Source organism: Hyperolius riggenbachi, chromosome 3, assembly GCF_040937935.1.
Source record: "Hyperolius riggenbachi isolate aHypRig1 chromosome 3, aHypRig1.pri, whole genome shotgun sequence".
Lineage (NCBI taxonomy): Eukaryota > Metazoa > Chordata > Amphibia > Anura > Hyperoliidae > Hyperolius > Hyperolius riggenbachi.
Genome location: NC_090648.1, coordinates 416,223,300 through 416,235,987, shown reverse-complemented (window position 1 = coordinate 416,235,987; position 12,688 = coordinate 416,223,300). Strand labels below are relative to the sequence as shown.

Below are 12,688 nucleotides of genomic sequence, written 5' to 3'. Positions count from 1 at the left end.
TATTTCTCAGTTTTTGACCATTATAGTTTGAAATTAATATATGCTACCGTGATTAAAACTAATGTATTTTATTTGCCCATCTGTCCCGGTTATTACACCGTTTAAATGATGTCCCTATCACAATTTATGGTGCTGATATTTTATTTAGAAGTAAAGGTGCGTTTTTTCAATTTGCGTCCATTACTATTTATAAGCTTATAATTTAAAGTATTATAACAACACACTCTCTTGACATGCATATTTAAAACGTTCAGACCCTTGGGTAACTATTTATGTTTTTGTTGTTTTTTTTATTGTATTTTTGTATTAATTTTTTAATAAAAAATGTATTTGGGTTGTTTTTGGTGTGGGAGGGAAACAGCTAATTTTACATGTAAAATAATTTAATTGTGTAATAAAAAATGTCTGTGGGTGCAGTTTACTATTTGGCCACAAGATGGCCACAGTCAAAAAAGTCCTGGATGTGAACGATCTCGCATCCAGGAACTAAAAAGAAGAAGGTGATGTTTCCTGGGGGCAGAAATACCGCGCTCTCTGAATAGAAAGCGTCGGTATTTCTCCGCGGACTTAGATCGGTGAATGGGAATTATATTCCCATTCACTGACGGGGGGCTAGCGGCGGGCAGCAGGAGCGCGCCCGATTGCACGCGCCACGCGGCGGCAGCAGCAGAGCCTATCTGGACGAGTAAGTTCATCCAGATAGGCCGAACTGATTAACTATCAGACACAAAAAAGATAACGCATTTCACGGAGCACAGTCCGCTTCCTCAGATTAAATAAAGCAGTGTCTGGGTAGCCAAGGTGCAGAGCTTGGAGCGCCTAAAATATTATTTTAGGTTTTTCTGTAGATATACTATTGTTTGTAATGCACATGGAAATTCATTGCTCAATTGTACATATTTAGTGCTATATTAAAAAAAGTGATTCTGTAAATATTAATTCTTTAATACTGCAAAATGCATTTCACTTAGTAACACATTACAACTCTCTTGCATATGTCTTACATTACTTAAAGGGAACCTGAAGCAAGTAAAATTATTTAAAATAAACACAACGTAGCTGCAAATGAATATTACATACCTCACCGTCAGTTCCTCTCAGAAGCTCACCATTTTCTTCTTACAGTGATACCTTCCAGTTCTGACAATATTTTGTCAGAACTGAAATATACCAGTTGCTGTCAGTTATATATCAGCAGCTGTCAGTTACAACTGAATGTGCAATGTAATGTCATTGTTTCCAGTGTCAGAGTGCTGACCAGGAAGCTGTTATGGGGTAATGGCCATTTTTAAAACGGAGGACGGAGAATTCCATTGATCACAGGGGACAAATGGGATGTAGGAGAGGAGAAAGAGATTGAGGAGTAGCCAACACGGGAGGTAAGTATGACCTGTGTATGGTTATTTTGACTTTTTATTTTCAGTTCAGGTTCTCTTTAAGCCTTTGTTTCATGGTTTTCCTGTACTTCTTAGTATTTATGTTTACAGACTTGCAATTACTCTACCACAATATTTACAAACTAGACATTTGGACTTGACTTGTTCATAATCTGACTGCACCCACATCATGCCAAATTTCAACGCCAACTAACCAAAAATCATAAAATTGCCAGAATACAGCAGAGGTAATTTAAATCGCAATTAACCAGAAAGCATAAATAGGCTTTTTTGAATTAAAAATAATAGTTAATAGCTGAAAAATTACATAGTTACAGTTAGTTTGGTTGAAAACATCCGAAAAAAAATCTGCTATTACGGCCTTCCTTGCCGCAATAGCAGTATAGGGGGCGATATTGTGGCTGGGAACTCAAAGAATCACTCGCGTTCCCAGCCTGTCGGGTCCTGACGGCGAAACCTGGAAGTAGCCGCCGGTGGGGACGGGAGGATCGGAGAGACACGGCGAGGGCACCGATCAGCTGCAGGGGGCTGACGGAGGCCCCAGGTGAGTAAAACTTTTTTGTTTTTTTAGACTTAAGTGCCTCTTTAAGTAAAGGCAATACAAATGCTTTTTAACCACTTGCCGACTGTGCACTCATAACACGCGTCGGCAAAGTGGCAGCTGCAGGACCAGCGACGCACATCTGCGTCGCCGGCTGCAGGCTAATTATTCAGGAAACAGCCGCTCGCGCGAGCGGCTGCTTCCTGTCAATTCACGGTGGGGGGCTCCGTGAATAGCCTGCGGGCCGCCGATCGCGGCTCGCAGGCTAAAAGTAAACACAAGCGGAAATAATCCGCTTTGTTTACATTTGTACAACGCTGCTAACAGTAGCAGCGTTGTACTAGATCAGCGATCCCCGGCCAATCAGCGGCCGGGGATCGCTGTCACATGACAGGCAGGAGCCTGTTAGAGGCTGCACAGGACAGATCCGTTCCTGTGCAGCCTCGGATCTCCGGGGAAGGGAGGGAGGAGAGGGAGAGGGGGAATCCTGCGGTGGAGGGGGCTTTGAGGTGCCCCCCGCCAGCCACACGCAGGCAGGAGCGGTCAGACCCCCCCAGCACATCATCCCCCTAGTGGGTAAAAAAGGGGGCAATCTGGTCGCTCTGCCTGGTGTTTGATCTGTGCTGGGGGCTGTAGAGCCCACCCAGCACAGATCAGCAAAATCAGCGCTGGTCCTTAAGGGGGGGGGGGGGGGTAAAGGCTGGGTCATCAAGTGGTTAATTCTTTTCACACATGTGAATATAGCAATTATTCTTACATAGTCATATACATTTATCTTAAAAAAGACATGCATCCTTCAAGTCCAGTCTGCTACACATTCTGGCTATTCTGAACTGCTGGAATAAGGCAAAAACAAACAAACCCTTGTAATACATCTTTGGGTATAGGTGTGTGTATGTTTGATTCTTCTCCAACGCATGGCCATCAGCTTAGCTTCTTGGATCATTGAATAATATACCATTAGACCTACAAAATAGGGGAGGTCAAAGATTAATTGCAAGATGATGCAGGAATACCCAAATGTATGCAAGTTTATGCAGCTTGAAAATGGACCAATCAAATTACACCTTAGTGGGATTCAATTGGTCCATATTCGAGCAGTATACATTTGCATAGAAAAAATGTGCATAATCTTACACCTATTCAGCATTATTTGTACTTCATTGACCATCCCTACTGAAATATAGCTGTTATTATAATTCAGGTTTAGAAAATCATCGAGCTTTTAAATTCAGTTCTTGATTACATCAGTAATATTTCCTATAGTAATAAACTCCACCCCAACTATGACATACCCTTTTCGCATCTGAAATTTTGTTTTTTTGTTTGTTTGCAAAATGTCTACTGCAATTTTAATAAGTATAAAATATTTATTTGCCAAACCTTTCTTTTGACTTTATTTTAAATAGATTCCCGTAATAATCTTTCTTTCAAACGAATTGGATTCAATTTATAAAAAATTTCAGTGCGACCTCTCACTCCTTTCATTAATCAATTTTCACTGCACCCATATCAGAAATCCCATGCTTATAGTGTTATTCTGGCAGAAAAAGTCTGACCACGCTAAACAAAAGTAACAATTGCTGTCCAAGCTGGCCAAGATCACCAAACTTAGCAGATATGGCATCTACAGTAGTCCTCTAGTTTGCTCCATTCCAAGAAGGGTTACATATTTCGAATATTGGGAGTCAGAGCAGTTAAAATGCAAATTCTGAGTTCTGCAAAGTGGAGAGTCGCACAGCTTTTGAAGTTAGTATTATGGATGTCACTTGGATGTTCCCCCACACAGATGATTAGTTACAGCTGATGGAGTTTACAAATATTTAAATACTTTTTACGAGGGAGGTTTACATTTAGCCAACTCAATTCTGTTTTTCTGTGTTTTTTTTTTTCAACTGATATATCTTTCACTTGGCTGTTAAAGAGAATCTGTACTGTCCGATTTGTAGAATAAAAAACATACCAAACGAGTCACTGTGATTCTCCTTGATCCCTCTTTGCCATTTCCACCGCTATCCACGGTGTGAGAATATATATATATATATATATATATATATATATATATATATATATATATATATATATATATATATATGTATGTACGTATGTACACATATATATATATATACTGTATACACACACACACACACATACGGTATATATATATGTGTGTATGTATGTATGTATGTACGTATGTATGTACGTACGTACATACACACATTATATATATATATATATATATATATATATATATATATATATATATATATATAATATGTTACAGTATATCACAAGCCCTCTAGTGGATGGACCGCACAATGCCTCACAATCGGTTTCAGCACACAGACCATCCAATCTATAGTCGCAATCAGTTCGCAGAAACCGCTGGGATTTTGGCAGCAGATCGACTAGAAGGGAGTGTGTAAGTTGTATTACCGTAACTCACAAGCTATTTCAGGGTATAACTGCCACCACTTCTGTTCTAATGTGACAGAGGAACCCACTGACTGGCTGATTCTAGACCTGCAAATAAAACAGTTAAACATGCTATTCTATCTAGCTATCGACAATAGTAGCGACTCTTCAGAAGCCAGGGTTCAGTTTGTGCGGCTAAATAGCAGAGTAGCTGAACAAATAAATGACGTTGGCGTCGTTTATTAACCTCTTGCCGCCCGCGTCACGCCGATGGGCGTGGCCGCGGCGGCAGCCCCAGGACCGCCTAACGCCGATTGGCATAAAGTCCTGGGGCCAGCGAATGCAGGAGATCGCACGCACATCTCCTGCTTGGGGGGCGGAGCTCCGCCCTGCCTTCAGTCTCCGAGCGGCTATTGCCACTCGGGAGACTGTTGGACGGCGTGATCGCTGTCTATTTACACAGTGCAGCGCTGCGATCAGCGTCACACGGTTGTCCCCCCGGGGGACAAGAGAGCGATCGGCTCTCATAGGCAGAAGCCTATGACAGCTGATCGCCGTAATTGGCTGGCTGTGGGGAGGGAAGGAGGGAGGGAGAGGGTTTAAAGAAACAGTTTTTGTTTTTTCAAAAAACACGAACAATAATATTTACTATAAAAAAATAAACATGGGGAAGCGATCAGACCCCACCAACAGAGAGCTCTGTTGGTGGGGAGAAAACTGTCTTCTTTTGATCAAGTTAATTTAAACCAACATGTCTTCACTGGTCAGCAAACATACTTCAGGAAAAGAAAAAATGTCATTCTGATCGCTGCACTGACTGCGCAAATCTAACCGGGAAGCGATCAGAAAATCGACTGCGCAAATCTTCCCGATTTGCCTGCGTTTCTCACGGCTGTTCTGTGACACAGTATACTACGAGTTTTTATTACATTGTGAACTCCAGTCAGGGTTTCTCAGTTTCTCAGCATGGGAAGCTCCCTTCCTCCTCAGACAAGCTGAAATTGAGAGCAGAGAGGCTGTCTGTGACTAATAAACAAAGCACACACACAAAGCCTGCAGGGGGTGTGGAGAGGGCATGCATAACTTCTCCCTATCACAGCAGAGGCAGTGCATTACTCTCTGGCTCAACAAGTCTTGACAAAGAAAAGAAGATTAGATATATTACAGAGACAGTGCAACTAGAAAAGGCTGCAGTAAGCCAGACCACATTAGAAAAGGTATAGGAACTTATAGGATAGAAGAAATAAGGCTGAAAATGTTGTTACAGAGCCTCTTTAACTTGCATTGAGTAAATACAACTGGAAAAAAAATTACACTGCTCGAAATAATAAAAGGCACACAACAATAAGACATCCTAGATCCAAATGAATGAAATATTCTAATTAAATACTTCGTTCTTTACATAGTTGAATGTGCTGGAATTTATCAACCCATGGAGGTCTGAATTTGCAGTCACAATCTAAACTAAAGTGAAAAAAACACTACAGGCTGATTCAACTTTGATGTACTGTTTTTGAAACAAGACAAAATGAGGCTCAGTAGTGTGTGTGACCTCCACGTGCCTGTATGACCTCCCTACAATGCCTGGGCATGCTCCTGATGAGGTTGCAAATGGTCTCCTGGGGGATCTTCTCTCAGACCTGGACTAAAGCATCCACCAACTCCTGGACAGTCTGTGGTGCAACTGTGGTCTGTTGGTGAATGGGGTGAGACATGATGTCCCAGATGTGCTCAATTGGATTCACAGCTGGGGAATGGGCGGGCCAGCCCAAAGCATCAATGGCTTTGTCTTGCAGGAATCGCTGCCACACTCCAGCCACATGAGGTCTAGCATTGTCTTGCATTAGAAGGAACCCAGGTCCAACCGCACTAGCATATGATCTCACAAGGGGTCTGAGGATCTCATCTCGGTAACCAATGGCAATCAAGCTACCTCTAGTGAGCACATGGAGGGCTGTGCGGCCACCAAAGAAATGCCACCCCACACCATTGCTGACCTACTGCCAAACCGGACATGCTGGAGGATGTTGCAAGCAGCAGAACGTCCTCCACGGAGTCTCCAGAGTCTGTCACATTTGCTCAGTGTGAACCTGCTTTCATCTGTGAAGAGCACAGGGTGCCAGTGGTGAACTGCCAATCTTGGTGTTCTCTGGCAAATGCCAAATGTCCTGTACTTTGTTGGGCTGTAAGCATAATCCCCACCTGTGGGCGTCGGGCCCTCATACCACCCTCATGGAGTCTGTTTCTCCGTTTGAGCAGACACATGCATATTTGTGGCCTCCCAGTAGCGCCTCCATGGTCTGCACACTATGCTGAAAGATACAGCAAAACTTCTTGACACAGCTCGCATTGATGTGCCATCCTGGTTGAGCTGCACTACCTGAACCACTTTTTGGGGGTTGTAGACTCTGTCTCATGCCACCACTAGAGTGAAAGCACTCCCAGTACTCAATAGTGACCAAAACATCAGCCAGAAAGCATAGGAACTGAGAAGTGACCTGTGCTCACCACCTGCAGAACTACTTTTATTGGTGATGTCTTGCTAATGGCCTATAATTCTCACCTGTCTACTGCATTTGTACGACAGCATGTGAAATTGATTGTCAATTATTGTTGCTACCTACAGTAAGTGGACAGCTTGGTTTCACAGAAGTGTGATTAACTTGGAGTTACATTGTGTTGTTTTAGTGTTCCCTTTATTTTTTTGAGCAGTGTATTTTGTCTGTACCTTCATTTTAGTCTGCAAATAATATATCTTTCTAAATACCCACTGTACTAAGGTGCCAGTTAGCATTGCAATCTCCCACCCTAGTGCTGCTGTGTTTGACTGGCATGTAACTTGCCTACTGATCAAAGTTCAAGCTGTTGCACTTTTAGCCTATTTTCACTCTGGGGTGTTGCATCACTTTGTTAAACCATAATCGCACCACACTGGAAGAGAAAAATGGCATAGAGTGGCAGGGCTGTGGAGTCCGAGTTGGAGCAATTTTGGGTACCTGGAGTCGGAACTGGAGTCGGTGGTTTCATAAACTGAGGAGTCGAAATCAGGGGTCAGATTATTTTTGTACCAAATCCTTAGTTCTGTTAAGTATTAGACTAAGGAGTCGGAGTCGAGGAGTCGGAGTCTGAGACATTTTGGGTAGCTGGAGTCGGAGTAGGAATCAGAGTCTGTGGTTTCAAAAACTGAGGAGTCGGAGTTTGAGTCGGGTGATTTTTGTACCGACTCCACAGCCCTGTAGAGTGGTATACGTGCAATGCTATGAATATGGGCAGCACAGTGGCGTAGTGGTTAGCGCTCTCGCCTTGCAGCGCTGGGTCCCTGGTTCGAATCCAAGCCAGGTCAACATCTGCAAGGAGTTTGTATGTTCTCCCAGTGTCTGCGTGGGTTTCCTCCGGGCCATTCGGTTTCCTCTCACATTCCAAAAATAAATTAATTGGCTTTACTCCAAATTGGCCCTAGACTACCATAAATACACTACTCGATACATACATAGACATATGACTATGGTAGGGATTAGAATGTGAGCTCCTTTGAGGGACAGTTAGTAACAAGACTATATTCTCTGTACAGCGCTGCGTAAGATGATGGCGCTATATAAATACTAAATAATAATAATAATAATAATAATACAACACATGAAAAGTGATTCTGACAGAATCCACCACACCACTTATGTTATGTGATTATATTGTTTGACCCAACGCGCCAGAACGTGTCAGTGTAAAAGTAACCTTGGAGTTGGGGCCAGCTGCTGCTGCAGTTTAATCCAGTGTCTAGGTTCTCAACGTGTGGTACGCGTACTCGTAATGTGGCAGTGTTTCACCATAAAATAATCATAATGGGGCAGCGTTTCACCAGAAAATAATCATAATGCAGCAATGTTTCACCAGAAAATAATCATAATGCAGCAATGTTTCACTTGAAAATAATCGTAATACTACAATGTTTCACAAGAAAATAATCATAATGTGGTCAGCATTTCACCAGAAAATAATCATAACGCAGCAATGTTTTACTAGAAAATAATCATTATGTGGGCAGCGTTTCACCAGAAAATAAGGCACCTGTAAAAAAAAAAAAAAAAAAAGAAGAATTTACTCACCTGGCAGAAGTCTCCTCTCCTGGGTGGCCTCTGGCATGCAGCTCCCCCCTATTAGATGGCATGGCCAGTTCACCACCTGGGGTAGGGGGGGAGGAATCACACACTCTGGCGGGGAAGATGGGCCAAGCACAATGGCACAGCGTGGCACAGTTCAGACACAGATGACAGCCCTGATTTACTGCATCACTGATGAAAATCAACCATGCTGATCAGGTCTCCTGACTTAAAATGTAATTTTCTATCACAAACACTGGTTCGCACGACGGCCAGGGAACTCACCCCCACTGCCTCTGAACTGAATGCTAACTGCAACACACACAATTTGCTCACTCCCAGCTAAAGCACTTTCCTACCTTTATTTGGTCAGCAGGCGCCAGTCAGCCAATCAGGTGTACTGTCATACACTCTTTGCCTGCCATACCAAATATAGCAGGAATTGCATAAATTAGCATTCAGGTGGGAGGCTTCAGTTGGACTTAATCGTAGATTACATATTTTACAGGGGCGCCCCGTGTAGGCAGATCTCCCACACGGCCCCCTCCCTAACCACTCACCTGTCAACTACATCCTGGAAGCTGCAAAAAATAAATTTAAAATCACAAACACTGGTTCGTATGACGGTCGGGGGCCCCTAGTCTCTCTCACTGGCTGGGGCCCCCAAACCACCATGCGATACCCAGAGGGAAGTGCGAGCGAGCTCTGGACCTCTCACAACCAGGGAACTCACCCCCACTGCCTCTGAACTGAATGCCAACTGCAACAAACACAATTTGCTTACTCCCAGCTAAAGCACTTTCCTATCTTTATTTGGTCAGCATCAGCAGGCACCAGTCAGCCAATCAGGTGTACTGTAATTTTCTAATCTGAATAGCTGGTATTTTCTTTGGAAATACTCACTGGAAGTAGCTCTCACCAATCCAATGACAATTTAAATCCCAGCATAAAAGGAACTGGGGGTTTCCTGGCATGGAGGCAGTGAACTAGTTATGCAGGGATTCACCTTGCAAGCTTTTCTCTCATTGCTTATTAGTACAACCATACTGGCAGATTAGCGTGCTTCCTCATGCGTAGCATGGCTGATATAAGTTCACTGCAACGGCTTACATGTTTTGCTGGCAACCTCCCAGCATCTTGAAGGACAACTATAACAAGAGGTATATGAAGGCTGCCATAATCATTTATTTTTAAACAATACCAGTTGCCTGGCTATCCTGCTGATCCTCTGTCTCTAATACTGAACAAAGATATGCAGATCAGGTGTTTCTAGCATTATTGTCAGATCTGACAAGATAAACCACATGCTTGTTTCTGGTGTAATTCAAACACTACTGCAGCCAAAAAGATCAGCAGGGCTGCCAGGCAACTCATATTGTTTAAAAGGAAATAATTATGTCAGCCTCCATATCCTTCTCACTTCAATTGTCCTTTAAGACACTTGTATGGCATGCTCCTGACCTGTCTCCCACCATCTGTCAGGGCTCTGTTCACACCACTTATTGGTGTGGGTGCTCCAAGGGCATGGAGACTAAGTGACCATGGGTCTTCACCAGAGCACCCTGCAAAAGGATGATACGCAGTCACCCCTAGCATTTGATGGTCTACTTTGCTACTTAATGGCCTCCAGCCCATGACCCCTGAGAATACTACACCAGTGGCAGGAAGAGCAGAAGGGCAGAAAATGCAGTGAGGAAAGGGTAAACAAGACAAGACAGGTAGGGCTAGTAAGCCTGACTAGATGGACATACAAGAATGGCTGAAGGGAAGGACAGTGAGATAAAGCTGGCAGGAATGACTGGCGGGTAGGACGGGTTGGAGGGTAGAACTGACAGGAGGGACCAGAGAGTAGATCTGGTAGGACAATCTGGAGGGTACAACCGACATGATGGACTAGCTGGAGACTGGCAGACGACTGACAGGATGGACTGGGAGGTGACCAGCAGGATGGACTGGCAGGCAACTAACAGAATGGACTGGCAAGCGACTGTTATGATGGACTGGCAGGCGACAGATAGGACTGGCTGATGACTGACAGTTCTAAAAGACAGTAGAGAAGGTCATGTAAGACACACTATGACTGTAAAAACAGTAGCATTGAGTGCCATTTGGTCAGGGTTTAAATAGCCCAGGCCTTTGCGCCAGTGTTGTAGCTCACACACAAGCAGCAAAGGAGCGTGCACGCACCCCAGGAGGGTTTTTATCACCATGTGTAGATGGCGTCCATGCTATCCATGCCAAAGTAGAGGGATGGCGTTGGAGGACTTACAGCACTGTGGCTGGCCAAGGACAGACAGGATGGAATGGCTCATAATGCCCCCCCCCTTCTCCCCCAGGGGCTTGTGCACCCTCAAAGTACCTCCATCATCTTAAGCAGCTGCTGTCCACACCATCTTGGCCAAGTCCCAGAGGTCAAAGCAGGCGATTTGGGCGTGCTCTCACTTCTGTTGAGCACCTGATCTGGGTGCCGCCATAGACATAATTTTTATTAAATTTATAGCGGCACAGCAGGATTTTAAATTCAATAGCCGTTGATAACCGGAACCCAAATTACTTCACACTCCCGAGTTGCTTCGAATCGCAGGGGTAATAGTATTTAACGTCACCATGAACTTCATGAGGAGCAGGGCGAGCCATAATTTGGCTCACTCTTTGCCCAACTGACTGGGTAGCCGAACTAGAGACAGCGTCAGAAGAAGCCACAGCCCCTGGGAGGGGAATGTGACAATTTCCCTCTGTGTGACACACCATGTAAAATATACTTTATATAGCTTCAGAATGGGATTGCTTTTTGCCCCAACACACACACCCACAGATGGGCTGCAGCACACAACACTGTTTTATATATTTCTTATGGAGACTGGGGATCTCCAGTGCTGCTTTGCATAGAATTGCATATAATTCAGTTTGTGCTGCTCATCCCCTGGCATTTATTATTTTACATAATAAATATAAATGAGCGGATTGCACATTGTTCAGAGAGTTCAGTCAGTAGCTAGTAGAAAGGTGAAGTGTTTTTAATTTCCTTTTCTCCAATTTTGTTGACTTTTGGAATAGTTCCCACTAATAAGCTATTAAAAACTAGCATGTTTGCCTGGCTGCTCTAAGCTGCCTTTTATGGGGTTCTGTCCATCCATATATGACATGATCTCATTGTGTGTGTGTGCGTGTGCGTGCGTGCGTGTGTGTGCGTGCGTGTGTGTGTGCGTGTGTGCAGTTTCCAAACCTGGACATTAACGAGACCCTGAAGTGAAAAAAAAAATATATGATATAATGAATTGATTGTGTAATACGGATAATAACTAGAAGATTGGCAGCAAAGAAAATATTCTCATATTTTTATTTTCATGTATATAGTGTTTTTGCTAAATGATTTTTTCAGAGCAGTCTTTTGAACTATTGACCTCTCCTCTGGCAGAGAAAAAGAAAATTCTTCACTGACAGTTGAGATAATAAACTTCAGAAGACAGCCCTCTCCACGACTTTGAAAGTCGTAGAGCTTAATGGCTTTTTGCATAGATATAACAACTGGAGTTTCTTAACTCTTCCTGTACTGGAAACAATTAGACTTTGTCTCTGATCCTAATGTTTTATTTCTTAGCTGTACTACACATACAAATCACATCATATTTTTTTTTTTTTCGCTTCAGTGTCTCTTTAAAGGTGGTTTAGATACTATGGTCTGTGGACACACTAGGTGGCTGCTTTAACCCTGACACAAGAAATGCAAAAGCAATACCAGGAATTGTACAACAATCATTATCGGAACCTGATCCTATATCCACTAGCAGTGTACAATTGTCTCATTGTAAACTGGTGTGGCCCCCTTCTGTACAGTATATACAGTACGCAATACAGCCTTTAAGTGTAGGGTATCCGGTTTTAATACCAACCAGAGCATTATATGCACAGAGGTTGTATGCCCTCCCCTGTGTCTGTATGGGTCCCTCCAGGCTAGAGATGGCAAAAACCTCCGATTTTCGGTTCGTGAACCTCCGCGAAAGGTTCGGTTCGCGTGAACTTTTGCGAACTGCAATAGACTTCAATGGGGAGGCGAACTTTGAAAAATAGAAACACTTATGCTGGCCACAAAAGTGATGGAAAGGAGGTTTCAAGGGGTAGAACATCTGCGTTTTTGCATGGATGAGTGGGATAGACACCAAAAGTCCCGGGGAAAAATCTGGATTTGACACAAAGCAACGTTTTAAGGGCAGAAATCACATTGAATGCTAAATTGC

At 43.4% G+C, this 12,688-nt stretch overlaps 1 protein-coding gene across 5 annotated transcripts in view; it reads right to left on the bottom strand.

Annotated features, from left to right (window-relative positions):
* The window catches only part of ARHGAP26 (Rho GTPase activating protein 26), a 1,021,369-nt gene that overhangs the window by 101,991 nt on the left and 906,690 nt on the right, over positions 1-12,688 (bottom strand). For all 5 annotated transcript variants that reach the window (XR_011030516.1, XR_011030517.1, XR_011030518.1 and 2 more), the window contains one exon: positions 2,801-2,904. The gene's annotated coding sequence lies outside the window, so the exon portion shown is untranslated. The remainder of the gene's footprint in view (positions 1-2,800; positions 2,905-12,688) is intronic.